At 37.6% G+C, this 13638-nt stretch overlaps 1 protein-coding gene across 1 annotated transcript in view; it reads right to left on the minus strand.

The window, feature by feature from the left end:
• LOC122812934 overlaps positions 1-13638 on the minus strand; it is a 774249-nt gene that overhangs the window by 24242 nt on the left and 736369 nt on the right. The gene's annotated exons all lie outside the window — the stretch shown is intronic.

Below are 13638 nucleotides of genomic sequence, written 5' to 3' on the forward strand. Positions count from 1 at the left end.
TAATGCTAATGGTTTCATTAAGACCAGGAAAGTGATCAGCATTTAATAAAACTTGCCATTTACTCTCCCCCTGCATTCTAATGCTATCTTAAAATCACCACAAAATACATCTGAAACAACTGTATCAAGTACAAAAAAGAAAACTTTTTAAAGTTCGCACACACCACAGCATGTCGCACTAATGCATTTGTCATTTCTTTGTTTTTGACAGCTAATGCATGTTCGTAAATTCTCTTACCTAATGTTCTAATGGTCTTGCCGCTGTAAAAACCTAAGCAGGAATTGCACAAAGCAGCATACACAACAAAAGTAGACTCACAGGTGTAATAGCCCTTCGCCTAAATGGTCTTACTAAGGTGCCTTAATTCTATAGAACTTGAGTTGACCAAATACCTGAATTGTCTACAATGCTCATAAGCAAAAGTACTAAGTGACCCAGAATTTTCATTTGATCTAATAAACTTGTCCTTTTCCAAAATTGTTTTTATACTAACCACTTTAGAAAGGTTTGTCACCTAAAATATTAACAAGATCTGAATTACCCATTATCATTTTCCAAATGTCTGCTACAATATTTCTAATGACACTCATATAATTTGAAATAGGAAAGGAAAAAATAACCTATACTTATCAACATTTTGTACATCGTTAGAACATAAACTACCATGTGCAGACAAAATTGGTTTAGCCGTGCTGTCACACAGCTTTACAACTTCATTTACAATCAATTTTGGAAAAGGACAAGTTTATTAGATCAAATGAGAATTCTGGGTCACTTGGTCAAATGAGAATTCTGGGTCGCTTGGTACTTTTGCTTGTGGGCATTGGGGATAATGCAAGTATTTGGTCAACTCAAGTTCTATAGAATTAAAGCATCTTAGTAAAATCATTTGGGTGAAGAGCTATTACACCTGTGAGTCAACTTTTGTTGTGTATGCTGCTTTGTGGAATTCTTGCACAGGTTTTTACATCAGCAAGACCACTAGGACATTAGGTAGGAGAATTTACAAACGTATTAGCTGTCAAAAACAAAGACATGACAAATGCAATAGTGCGACATGCTGTGGTGTGAGAACTTTTCTAAAGTTTTCTTTTTTTGTGCTTGATACAGTTGTTTCAGATGTTTGTGGTGATTTTAAGACTGCAAAACAATAAACAGGAGAAGAAACTGCGGAACGGCACCAGAAATTTATTAAAGTTAAGCGCTTTTCGTTTGTTACAATTACAAACTTCCTCAGACATTTTGTATCATGTGAAAAAAACATTTTAAATATAATAGCAATTAACTAATCATTAGGTCAATAAAATCATTTAAAAGAATAAAATCCTTTAAAGGAATAGCTACATTTTACAGCCACTTGGAACACCACTCACTAGCTAATAAAAACTATCCTTGTAGACAGTCATTTGTTACAAAAGATCAAACATCCTAAATTGTACCATAAAAAGTACTATACAATAAAGTATAACAAATAGAAAAACTGAACATAAAGCAAACAGCAATGTTAAAAATCAATATATCATCTAATGAGACTTTTGAGTTTGAGAGTGCTACTAATCGAACAACCCTCATTTAAGCCGGATATATTATAAGCATTCAACCTAATCTGCCAGCTTAACTCTAATTCTTCTAACTTTAATATATCTGGTCCACCCCGAGAGTTGACAAATTTGATCAATCACTATAAATTTAAAGGAGTGATTAGGGTACTGTGAAATGTGTTTCGCCAAGGCGTTCTCAGGTTTATGTTTTCTGATAGCATAAATGTGCTCATAAATGTGGTCACGAAGCCTCCTCTCTGTTTTACCAATATAGAAGGCCAAACATGACTGGCACTGAGCTAGATAAACTACCATTTTAGAATTACAATTCACTCTCAATCTCAGATTGTATTGTTGATTGTGAACTTTGAATCTGTTAGATTCAGTAATATATTGGCAGTAATTACACGCTTGGCATTTGTACATACCCACTGTCCTTGCACATGTAGTTGGATGATGTTCAAAATAAGCCTTAAGATTCTTAGCTTTTTTATATACTACCACGGGGTGTTCTCCTACACTTTGAAAAACACTGGCGTCGTTCTTAAAAAGTGCCCAATTTTTTGTCAGAATCTGAAAACAGTCTTTACTATTAAGGTTGTAAGTTGTTACGAAAGTAACACCTGATGTCTCTGACAAGTAAGATTCATTGGAGACTTCAGGCAACAGAGAAAAGGTGTTATCTATTTCATTATTTGTTGTAAAACCATTATTCAAAATTGGTTTGTAAAAATGTCTCAGACGTTTATACTTGTTACCTCTTCTATAATCACGTCAACCATGTGTTCAGGGTAGCTACGATGTATAAACATGCCTCTTAAATGTGTACATTCGGCATGAAAATCCTTGTCTAAAGTGGTTATACGGGCAGCCCTAACCAATTGGCCCTTTACTATAGCTCGTTTCTGTTGAAGCGGGTGGCAGCTAGAAAAAAGTAGAAATGAGTTGGAGTAGATACTCTTTCTATAAATAGTAGCTATAAGTTTTTGAGTAGAGTGATCTTTAGATCAAACATAGACTGGGAGCATTACTCTAGCTCCAACACCCTAGCCCAAAGGTTCCTAGAATTTATAAACTCAAATGCTATGGAACAACTTGTTACCACTCCCACAAGAGGGGAAAACATACTGGACCTGATCATCACCAACATGGGGACTCTATGCTCCAGACCAGAAGTATATCCCTCACTGAAGAGATCAGACCATAAACTAATCTCACTGGATATTCACATCCCGACCCCACCCCCTGCCCAGAAAACCACAGTGAAAAACTTCTCTAAAGCAAATTTCACACTCCTCAAAACTGAGGTGGAATCCTTCAAAGCCCCCGGGCCTGTGGAAAATACGGCCCAGACCTGAAAACCTTCAGGAATGCATGGATCATGCGATCCCAAATAAAACCAAGACCCAATCCTCCAAAGGCAGATGTCCTGTCTGGTGGACCCCAGCCATAAACAAACTATACAATAGAAGGATGAAGCTACTAAATGATAGAGCAAAATCCCAAAAAGGGAAGGCATCACTGATCAGTATTAGCAAAAAACTACGGGCACACATAAAATTGTCTAAGGCCAGCTTCGAGAGAAAAATTGCACAGGACACTAAGGATAATCACAAGGCTTTATGTTAGGAACCTGGGTGGTAATTCCCAGATATGCTCAGAATTAGTCCAAAATGACAAAAATACACCAAACCCACAGACATTGCCAACATCCTAGCTGACAGGTTCAGCGCAAACTTCTCCCCCCCTCCCCACCAAAAGGGCAAATATCTATCCCAGCAGAGTGCTGCCCCCCTGACATCTCAGATGCTCAGGTAAGAGCCGCCCTCTCCAAAGCAAAAAACACAGCATCAATGGGACCAGACGGTGTCCCGGGCTGCGTCCTACATGAACTCCAAGAAGAGCTAAACCCAAACATAAAACTACTGTTTAATCTCAGCCTTACTACAGGATATGTGCCCAAAGATTGGCGTACAGCAACAGTGGTCCCTCTCCATAAAGGTGGTGCCTCAACGGATCCTGGAAACTATCGCCCCATAAGCCTGACTAGCTTGGTCTGCAAAGCTATGGAAAGGATCATCATGGACCTCATAAATAAAGATATTGGGGACCTACAAACACTGGATCCTACCCAGTTCGGCTTTGTTAAGGGCAGATCCTGCCTCTTAAACCTGGTTGATTTCTTTGAAACAGTCACCAAGGCCATTGACGAGGGGAAGGTGGTCCACACAGCCTACCTGGACCTCACAAAAGCCTTTGATACAATACCCCACTCGGGCATTATAGATAAGCTCACCAGCTTAAATATAAACCCCTATGTCACTAGATGGATTGCAAACTGGCTCAAGGACAGAACCCACCTGGTTAGAATTGCTGGAGCCATGTCAGACTCCAAACCAGTTACAAGTGGTGTCTCACAAGGCTCAGTCCTGGGACCTCTCGTTCGGTATATATTTCTCGGAGGTACAGGCCAACACGGAAGGACTGTGGCTGACCAAGTTCGCAGATGACTGCAAACTGGGCGCCATAATCGACTCTCCAGCCGACACAAGCATCCTCCAAAAGGGCCTCATAGAAACAGACAACTGGTGCCAGAGCCATGGCCTCAAGCTAAATGCCAAAAAGTGTATAGTCATCCCCTTTGGCAAAAACAAAGTGCCCACAAATTACCACATAGGTGGTAATCCATTAAGTATAGAAGAAGTAATTAGGGAACTGGGGACCCAAGTTGATAGCAATCTCTCATTTGACAACCACGTGGCCAAAGTGGTTAGAAAAACATTTTATATAGCCCACCTAATCATGAAGGGATTCACATCTAGATCAGGGGACGTCATCGTGCCTCTTTACTCATCCCTCATCAGGCCCATAATTGAGTACAATAACCCTTTTGGGATGTACCTTACCAGACACCTGCAGCAACTGGAAAGACCCCAAAAGTACCTCACCAAGAGGATCAAAGGGCTCAAACAGATGCCATATGCTGCCCGGTTAAAGAAACTCCAGCTCTACTCAGTGGCATACCGCCTGTTCAGAGGCGATCTGTGCCTGACGTATAAAGCCATGTCCAACCCGGAATTAGTGGACATGCTGCACCTCAGAAAATCCAAATCCCATCGAGCTACGTGCTCGAGAGACTTGAACCTCAGCACTGAAATAAATAGAACATGCTGGAGGGACAGATTCATAACCCAGAGGCTCCCTTCAATCTGGAATAAAATCCCAGTCCAGGTTAGGCAGAGTCCCTCATTGACTCTCTTCAAGAGGAATCTTGATGAGTGGATGGGAGATCATAGGTTTACCCCGGGTATCACTTCTGTGTCACTGTTAGACAGAGGCAGAGTATACTAACCTCGAAAAAGGGCATAGCAAAATAAATTTAAAATGGGTGGCGAAAGCCAAACACATTCTGGCTAGGCTTATAAATGCCCTAGGGCAGATAGCCTAGTATGAACCTATGATAGTAAAATGTCAAGGTATGCTATGGACTCCGTATCAAAAGTGGAAGTAAACTTCAGGAAATGAGTAGTCTTATTGAAGTACTCAACCACTAAATCACTAGTGGAACTGTCACCATCAAGTAAGATGAAAATATCATCCAAGTAACGGGTATAAAAAAATTAACCTGTCTTTGAACTCACAATTGTTAAGTACAAAAAGGTGTTCCCAGTGGGCCATAACCATACTGGCCACACTGGCACCACAAGGAGAACCCATAGCGACCCTGATTTTTGGAGGTAAAAATTACCTTCAAACATAAAATAATTATTGTCTATAATTAAGTCCAAAAGTTCATGGACAAGATCCAACTCATTTCTAGTGCTGCCTTGTAACCTTAGCATTTGATCAACCCACTCAAGGGCTATATCATGTGGAATACACGTGTAGATGTCTTTGACGTCATTAGTAAGGAAATTATATCCTAAATTGACCTCTAACTTATTAATTTTATCTAAGAACATTCATCTGGTAATGGAACTATTTTACCTGATATAGGGAATAACCAAGTTTCAGATATTCCAACTCTCCCCGACACTAGTTCGGACGAATTAATCCAAACTGGATCTAGAAGGGGTGAGGTGTTACAGAACAATAACAGGACTGGTCACTACAATTTGAGATCTAATGACCCTAATTTTTTAGGAGCAAGACCAAAACAGCAGACAGGACACTTCAACCAGAAAAAGAAACAGAAGTCCAGATAATTAATGATGTATGTTTTTCTGGTAGTTTTATAGAAACTGTTTGTCCACCTATGTTACTTGATGTAAATGCACCTGTTTCCACTTCTGAAGTTGTTGGTCTTTCTAATGTGCTAACTGTGTTAGAAGTCGAGGACTGTTGATGTATCAAGTGAAGAAATTAATGACTTGCCAACTAACACTCCAACCATACTTAATGTGAATGGGGATTTTAGAGTGTATAATTTTTCTTCAGTTGACATTTCGCCTGATTTAGTTGAGTTGTTGTCTAAAGGTCATACGTATGTTCCAGCTCAGAAATTAGATGTTGTTAAAACTATCATCGATTTAAAATTATTTACTACTCAAAAAAAAACTCAACCTTAATTTAATAATGGGCAACACCAACATGCTTGACACCAACACCTTTAGGATCCCTAGTGTGTTTAACCCTCTGTTACAAGTCTTTGAACTTATTTGCGAACTAGATATTCATCAAAGGTTCCAGACAGGGCAACATAGGGGTAACTATGGTAAAAACTTCAAAGTTGAAAAGGAGTGCCTTGAATTTATTAAACTACATGACATTAGGTTTTGTAAACCAGACAAGAGTGGTGGTGTAGTTGTGTTTGATAAGACCGATTATAATGCAAGGATGGTCCATCTATTGAATTCCCTCTCAGTCTGTCAGTTCAAGATCAGAAATGAATAACACCATATTATTAAGAATTATATAGAAGATATGTTTATTGAGGGAAGAATCACTCAGAATATTTATAATTATATGTCAACAGTGTACCCTAGATTTCCCTGCTTATTCGTATACCTAAAAATACACAAAGATTTAACCAACCCCCCAATGCGACCTTTGGTTGATGGTAGGGGATCTCCCACCTACCCTTGTGCAAAAATTGTGGATTCTATTTTACAAAAATATTTGGTTAAATTTAACCAAATCTGTAAAGACTCTTGGATGTTCTTAGATAAAATTAATAAGTTAGAGGTCAATTTAGGATATAATTTCCTTACTATTGACTTCAAAGACCTCTATATGTGTATTCCACATGATATAGCCCTTGAGTGGGTTGATCAAATGCTAAGGTTACAAGGCAGCACTAGAAATGGGTTGGATCTTGTCCATGAACTTTTGGACTTAATTATAGACAATAATTATTTTATGTTTGAAGGTAATTTTTACCTCCAAAAAGTCGGGGTCGCTATGGGCTCTCCTTGTGGTGCCAGTGTGGCCAATATGGTTATGGCCCACTAGGAACACCTTTTTGTACTTAACAATTGTAAGTTCAAAGACAGGTTAATTTTTTTATACCCGTTACTTGGATGATATTTTCATCTTACTTGATGGTGACAGTTCCACTAGTGATTTAGTGGTTGAGTACTTCAATAAGACTACTCATTTCCTGAAGTTTACTTCCACTTTTGATACGGAGTCCATAGCATACCTTGACATTTTACTATCTAAAGATCACTCTACTCAAAAACTTATAGCTACTATTATAGAAAGAGTACCTACTCCAACTAATTTCTACACTTTTCTAGCTGCCACCCACTTCACCAGAAACGAGCTATAGTAAAGGGCCAATTGGTTAGGGCTGCCCGTATAACCACTTTAGACAAGGATTTTCATGCCAAATGTGCACATTTAAGAGGCATGTTTATACATCGTGGCTCCCCTGAACACATGGTTGACGTGATTATAGAAGAGGTAACAAGTAAACGTCTGAGACATTTTTACAAACCAATTTTGAATAATGATTTTACAACAAATAATGAAGTAGATAACACCTTTTCTCTGTTGCCTGAGGTCTCCAATGAATCTTACTTGCCAGAGACATCAGGTGTTACTTTCGTAACAACTTACAACCTTAATAGTAAAGACTGTTTTTAGATTCTGACAAAAAATTGTGCACTTTTTAAGAACGACACCAGTGTTTTTCAAAGTGTAGAACACCCCGTGGTAGTATATAAAAAAGCTAAGAATTTTAAGGCTTATTTTGAACATCATCCAACTACACGTGCAAGGACAGTGGGTATGTACAAATGCCAAGCGTGTAATTACTGCCAATATATTACTGAATCTAACAGATTCAAAGTTCACGATCAAAAATACAATCTGAGATTGAGAGTGAATTGTAATTCTAAAATGGTAGTTTATCTAGCTCAGTGCCAGTCATGTTTGGCCTTCTATATTGGTAAAACAGAGAGGAGGCTTCGTGACCGCATTTATGAGCATATTTATGCTATCAGAAAACATAAACCTGAGAACGCCTTGGCGAAACACATTTCACAGTACCCTAATCACTCCTTTAAATTTATAGTGATTGATCAAATTTGTCAGAACTCTCGGGATGGACCAGATACATTAAAGTTAGAAGAATTAGAGTTAAGCTGTCAGATTAGGTTGAATGCTTATAATATACCCGGCTTAAATGAGGGCTGTTCGATTAGTAGCACTCTCAAACTCAAAAGTCTCATTAGATGATATATTGATTTTTAACATTGCTGTTTGCTTTATGTTCAGTTTTTCTATTTGTTATACTTTATTGTATGGTACTTTTTATGGTACAATTTAGGATGTTTGATCTTTTGAACAACTGACCATCTACAAGGATAGTTTTTATTAGCTAGTGAGTGGTGTTCCAAGTGGCTGTAAAATGTAGCTATTCCTTTAAATGATTTTATTCTTTTAAATGATTTTATTGACTTAATGATTAGTTAATTGCTATTATATTTAAAATGTGTTTTTCACGTGATACAAAATGTCTGAGTAAGTTTGTAAATGTAACAAACGAAAAGCGCTTAATTTATTAAATTTCTGGTGCCGTTCCGCAGTTTCTTCTCCTGTTTCTTGTTTTACAGTTTGTTTTTTTCTCACTTGATTCTTTAGTTGATTTTAAGACTGCATTAGAATGCAGGGAGAGTAAATGGTAAATTTTATTAAATGATGATCACTTTCCTGGTCTTAATGAAACCATTAGCATTAAATGTTTTTTTTACAAATGCAGAGACTTTAAAGCATAAATGTATTTTATAAGTATGTATATTCCTTTAACTCAGTAAGTGAATTTAGCACTGAGATTTAATTATTTATTTTTCATTATTTTTTTCATTGGTGTGAAATGTCATGTGCTTTTTTACAAATCTTAGTATAAAAAGGGTGGTTTTCAGTGAGAAATTTATTTTCTGATGAAATTCGTAGTGTAATAAATCGAACGAAAGCGCTAATTTTTCAGTCCAGGTCTTTCTTGTGTGGCTTTGCAGTGGATTTTTGCTTGGTATCTTGTTTTTGGGTGACTGGTTTGGAGTTAATATTATACATCTCTTATAAACCATCCAGTCATTGTCAGTTAAGCATTATATAGTTCATTCAAATCCTGTCTCTTAAACCTCGTTCCTGCTCTGAATTTATTGTTCCCACAATTCCAATTTTTTCCTATGTAGTTTGCTCCTTCCCTTTTTTAAAAATCCCAGTTCCAGTTGTTTTATCTCTGTCACTACATTCACTACTTCTAGTAAAGTTGGTCTAGACTTTGATTTCCATTTTCTAATAATTGCTTTTTTGGCAGCCACCATAATTAGACTCAGCAAAGCTTTACATGTCCTGGCAATTCTGATTCGGTAGCATAACTTAAAAAAATCTTCTCCCCAGTCAGTCCAATCTGCTTACCCAGCATCTCTGACAGAGTTGTCAGCAGAAAATCCCAAAAGTCTGCCAGCTCATCATACTTCCAAAAACATGTTCCCAGCCATCTCTTTCTTGCCCTTCACACCTCCAACATTTGCTATCCAGCTAACAAAACAAATTTTGGAGTCTACTGGGGGTATAAAATACCAGTGTAAGCACTTCCAGGAAAAAATCCTAAATAGTCTATACTTTGTTGTATATTTGGAAGATATACATATATCCCCCCATTATCTCTTTGTGAATTGCTTATCCAGTCTTTCTTCCCAATCCTTTCTAATCTCCGCTGATTGATTCTTATAATTATCATGCAGGAATTTTATATGCTTTACTAATTATTCATTTTTTAATGGCAGCTTCCATTCTAGATTCTATTAAAAACTCTACCACTGCTGGTGTTTCATTTAGGAGCCTCGTTTCTTTCTCTTTGCCTATGCTTTAATATCAATCCTTGACAGGGAAGGCAATCTCTTACCAGCACTCCAAATAAATTCTTGGCTTCTTCCCATTTTTTTGCCTTTCCCTTTCTAGTTATTTGCTCCCAATACCTTGGTTCCTTTGCCAGTTTTCTCCACTAAAGTCCAGCCCCCTCTTGCCTATTATCTGTATCCCTGACCGCAGTCAACCTTATCAGCAAAATCTCTTTTCTCTATTCTCGTGCTGGTTTGGTTCTTAGAATACTCCCTGCTATTTTACGAATATAATACTCTGTATGATTTTGGTTGTTGTTCTTAAGAGTCTGCATCCAAAATCCCAGTCTCTCCTTATTTCTTGATCTTCCTCCCTGTGTCAGCATCATTCCTTTCCACTTTGAATTATAGTTTTCTGCTTGTGCTATGTTTAACAGCCTTAACTGTGTTGCTCTAAAATAGCCCCTCAAATGAGATAATCCTAGTCCACCTGGTTCTATTGGAATTATCATCTTATCCCATTTGGCCCTTGCTGTCTTCCCTTCCCAGATAAAATACTTCAGCTCTTTTAATTGCTATCCACAACTTCTCCTCCGGTTGATAAACATATGCCTGACCTGTGTATAAGACTAAAGGGACTAAAACATTTTAATGGGTTGTAGCCTAGTATCCATATCCATATAACAAAATTTCCAGTTTCTCAATTTTTGTATTATCTTCTGTTTAGTCTCTTCCCACATATCCTTAGCTGCCACCACAGAGCCATTTCTAATCCATACTCCTAAATACTTCATTTTATCACATTTCCATAAATATGGATATTGTTGGACCAATTTTTGTGTGGGTACATAATTTACCGCTATTGCCTTTGTTTTAGCTTCATTCATTTTCTATCCTGAGAAGATTTGTAACAGTCTTAAAATGTTCCACAACACTGTAATCTCTCTTTCTGGTTTTGTCATGTATAAAATAATATCATCTGCAAATAGAGCCAGCTTTTCCTGAGTACCATACCAATTACATCCTTGGAATTCAGAGTCCCTTATTTTCTTTGCCACTGGTTCTAAATATAATGCAAATAACAAAGGGGAAAGAGGACAACCCTGCCTGGTTCCTCTATTCAAGCAGAAATTATTGGAGAGGACCCCACCCACTTCAATTCATGCCTCCGATCCCTCATATATTCTTCTAATCAACCTTATAATTGTATCAGGGAAAGCAAATGATTCCATTAACCTGCTTATGAAGTCCCAGTCTACTCTGTCAAACGTTTTCTCTGCATCAAGATCCACCAATAAAAGTGGCACTTTCTTACATCCTGCTTCCCTCTGGATCATCGGTGTTGTTAATATTGTCAATTGTATTGTTTGCCTCCCCTTCACAAAATCACACTGATCTATATTTATCAATTTTGGTATCACTTTTGCCATTCTTTTAGCCACTATAGACAAACACTTTATAATCATGGTTTAATATTGAAATGGGCCTGTATGAAGCTGGATTCAATGGATCTTTACCCTCTTTAGGTATTACCATTACCAATGCCTTCTTTCAGGATTGCTGGTACTTCTCTCCTCTTAAAATACTGTTAAGCAAAATCTTCGATTTTTACCAATTTTTCCCTTCTAACTTCCACAGGAATACCATCTACTCCTGCGGACTTTCTTGTAGATTGGTTAGACAGCCATTTTTATCTCATCCCTTCCTATCTTAACTGTAAGTAATTGAGCCTTATCTACCCCTAACTTTGGCATATTTAATTCTTCCATAAATATTTCCATTGTCATCTCTTCTTGATTTCCATTTTCTCTACTTTATACAAATTTTCATAAAATTTCTGAAATATTTCTAATACTTCTACAGGGTCTCTTGTTATCTTCCTTGTTAAAGGCTCCCTATGCTTGATGACTACCCTTTCCACTTTTTGTTGCCTGAGTTTCTGTGCTCTCGAATTATAAAAAAACAGTTGCTTAACAGCAATCTTTCTAAACTCATGCACATTATCGAGGTAATCCCTTATTTTCTGTTTAGCATTCTGCAGTTGCTTGTTCCTTTTCTTGTTCTGACAGATTCCCCCTATTTTGCAATACTTTAACATTTGTCAGTCCCTCTAAATAATTCTTGTTACTGTTTAGCCATATCTCCCTTTTTTATTTCCAACCTAGTTTTAAACTCCACATTAATTTTATCCCACCTTCTCTCCAAGAACTACAAATGAAAACTCAGGCTTACTTCCTCTCTGTAGAAGAATGGCTCAATAACTCTCAACTAACACTAAACCCTAGCAAAACAAACATTCTCATCTTCCTTCAATCCATACCACTCATACACCCATATTTACTATCACATCTAACAATAACACTACTATCCTTCCTGACACTTACACCAAACTTCTTGGAGTTGAGACAGACCACAACATGAGGTTTGACACTCACATTTCACTCACTGTTAAGAAAGTTCACAAAACATTAGGGGGACTAAACAGAAAAACAATTCCTCACAAACAGCACTAAAGCCAAAATAGCACAAACACGCCTCCTATTCACACTCCTATATACCTCCTCTATCCCCACCAACCTCAAAAAATCCGACATATCTAAGCATGAAGTTTGCTATAACAAAATAGCAAAGTTCACCTCTAATAGCTCACATCTCAATCACCACTGCCCTAAAAAAACTAATCTGGCTAGAACTTCCTCAACTTCTACTTTATAACCAACTTACACTAACTCAAACATACTTTATAACCCCAACAAAGCCCCATCATTGCAAAACTAATACAACCTTACTCCAGTACTAGGGTCCTACATTCCAACAACAAACATCATCTACAAGTCACTATAGCCCAACAACTCTGCAGGAGCTTCTCTCTGTTCGAACTATATTGCCAAAAATGGAACACTCTGCCCACAAATATAACAGCTATCATTACCTTGACCCAGTTCAAAAAATGCCTACAAAACACACTTCCAATTAAATTGGACCTGCAATTGTAACTCACCAGGATAGATTACCCCCATCTTATGTCTGCTCACTCATAATAACCTTCCCTCCAAAACTGGCAGGTAGTTAACCTGATTGTTTTCAGCTTAAATAGCCTCTTTCATCATACTTCATATCCTAATCTTCCTTCCACACTTAATCCTTTGATCTATGTTTAATGATATCTCTGAATAGATATTCTATAACCACACTGCTTAATGGTGTCTTCCTATAATCAGTGTAAACTTATCTATTTTTCTGTATTGTGTGTTATCACTTAATTTTTGCATTATAAATGACTTCTTGTATATGAAAATGTAAATGTCACTCTTCTGTAACTGTAAAGTTGTACTATGTCATATCTGGTCTTTGTAATATGTGGAGCATTTCTCCCTAGGCCTCCACTGAAAAAAAGACCTATGTCCAGTCAGACTTTCCCGGTAAACAAATGTAAAATAAATAAAGATAAATCTATCTTTTCTGGTTAAGCCTGAATTACCCATTCCTTAAATTTCTCTTTTCAACTGGTAGGTGGGAAAGAGACAGTGTCTCATTTTCATTTCATTACCTTGCGTTTTTATTTTAGCTATTATTGCTGCGGTGGTGGTGCTGTGGTAGCGCTGTCACCTCACAGTAAGACGTTGTCCCATTCAATTCTCAGCTAGAGTGTCTTCTGTCTGGAGACATGCGTGAATGGGCGTACCTTCGTTGAAGGTTGTGAGTCAGGGCTGGCAACTCGGCATGTAAAAATCTACTGCCAATCATTAGCAGACTGGAGTTCCGCTGTGGCGACTCCTAACCGGGAAAAGCCGAAAGACACAAC

The sequence above is a fragment of the Protopterus annectens genome, chromosome 10.part0, assembly GCF_019279795.1.
Source record: "Protopterus annectens isolate FY-2018-M chromosome 10.part0, PAN1.0, whole genome shotgun sequence".
NCBI lineage: Eukaryota > Metazoa > Chordata > Ceratodontiformes > Protopteridae > Protopterus > Protopterus annectens.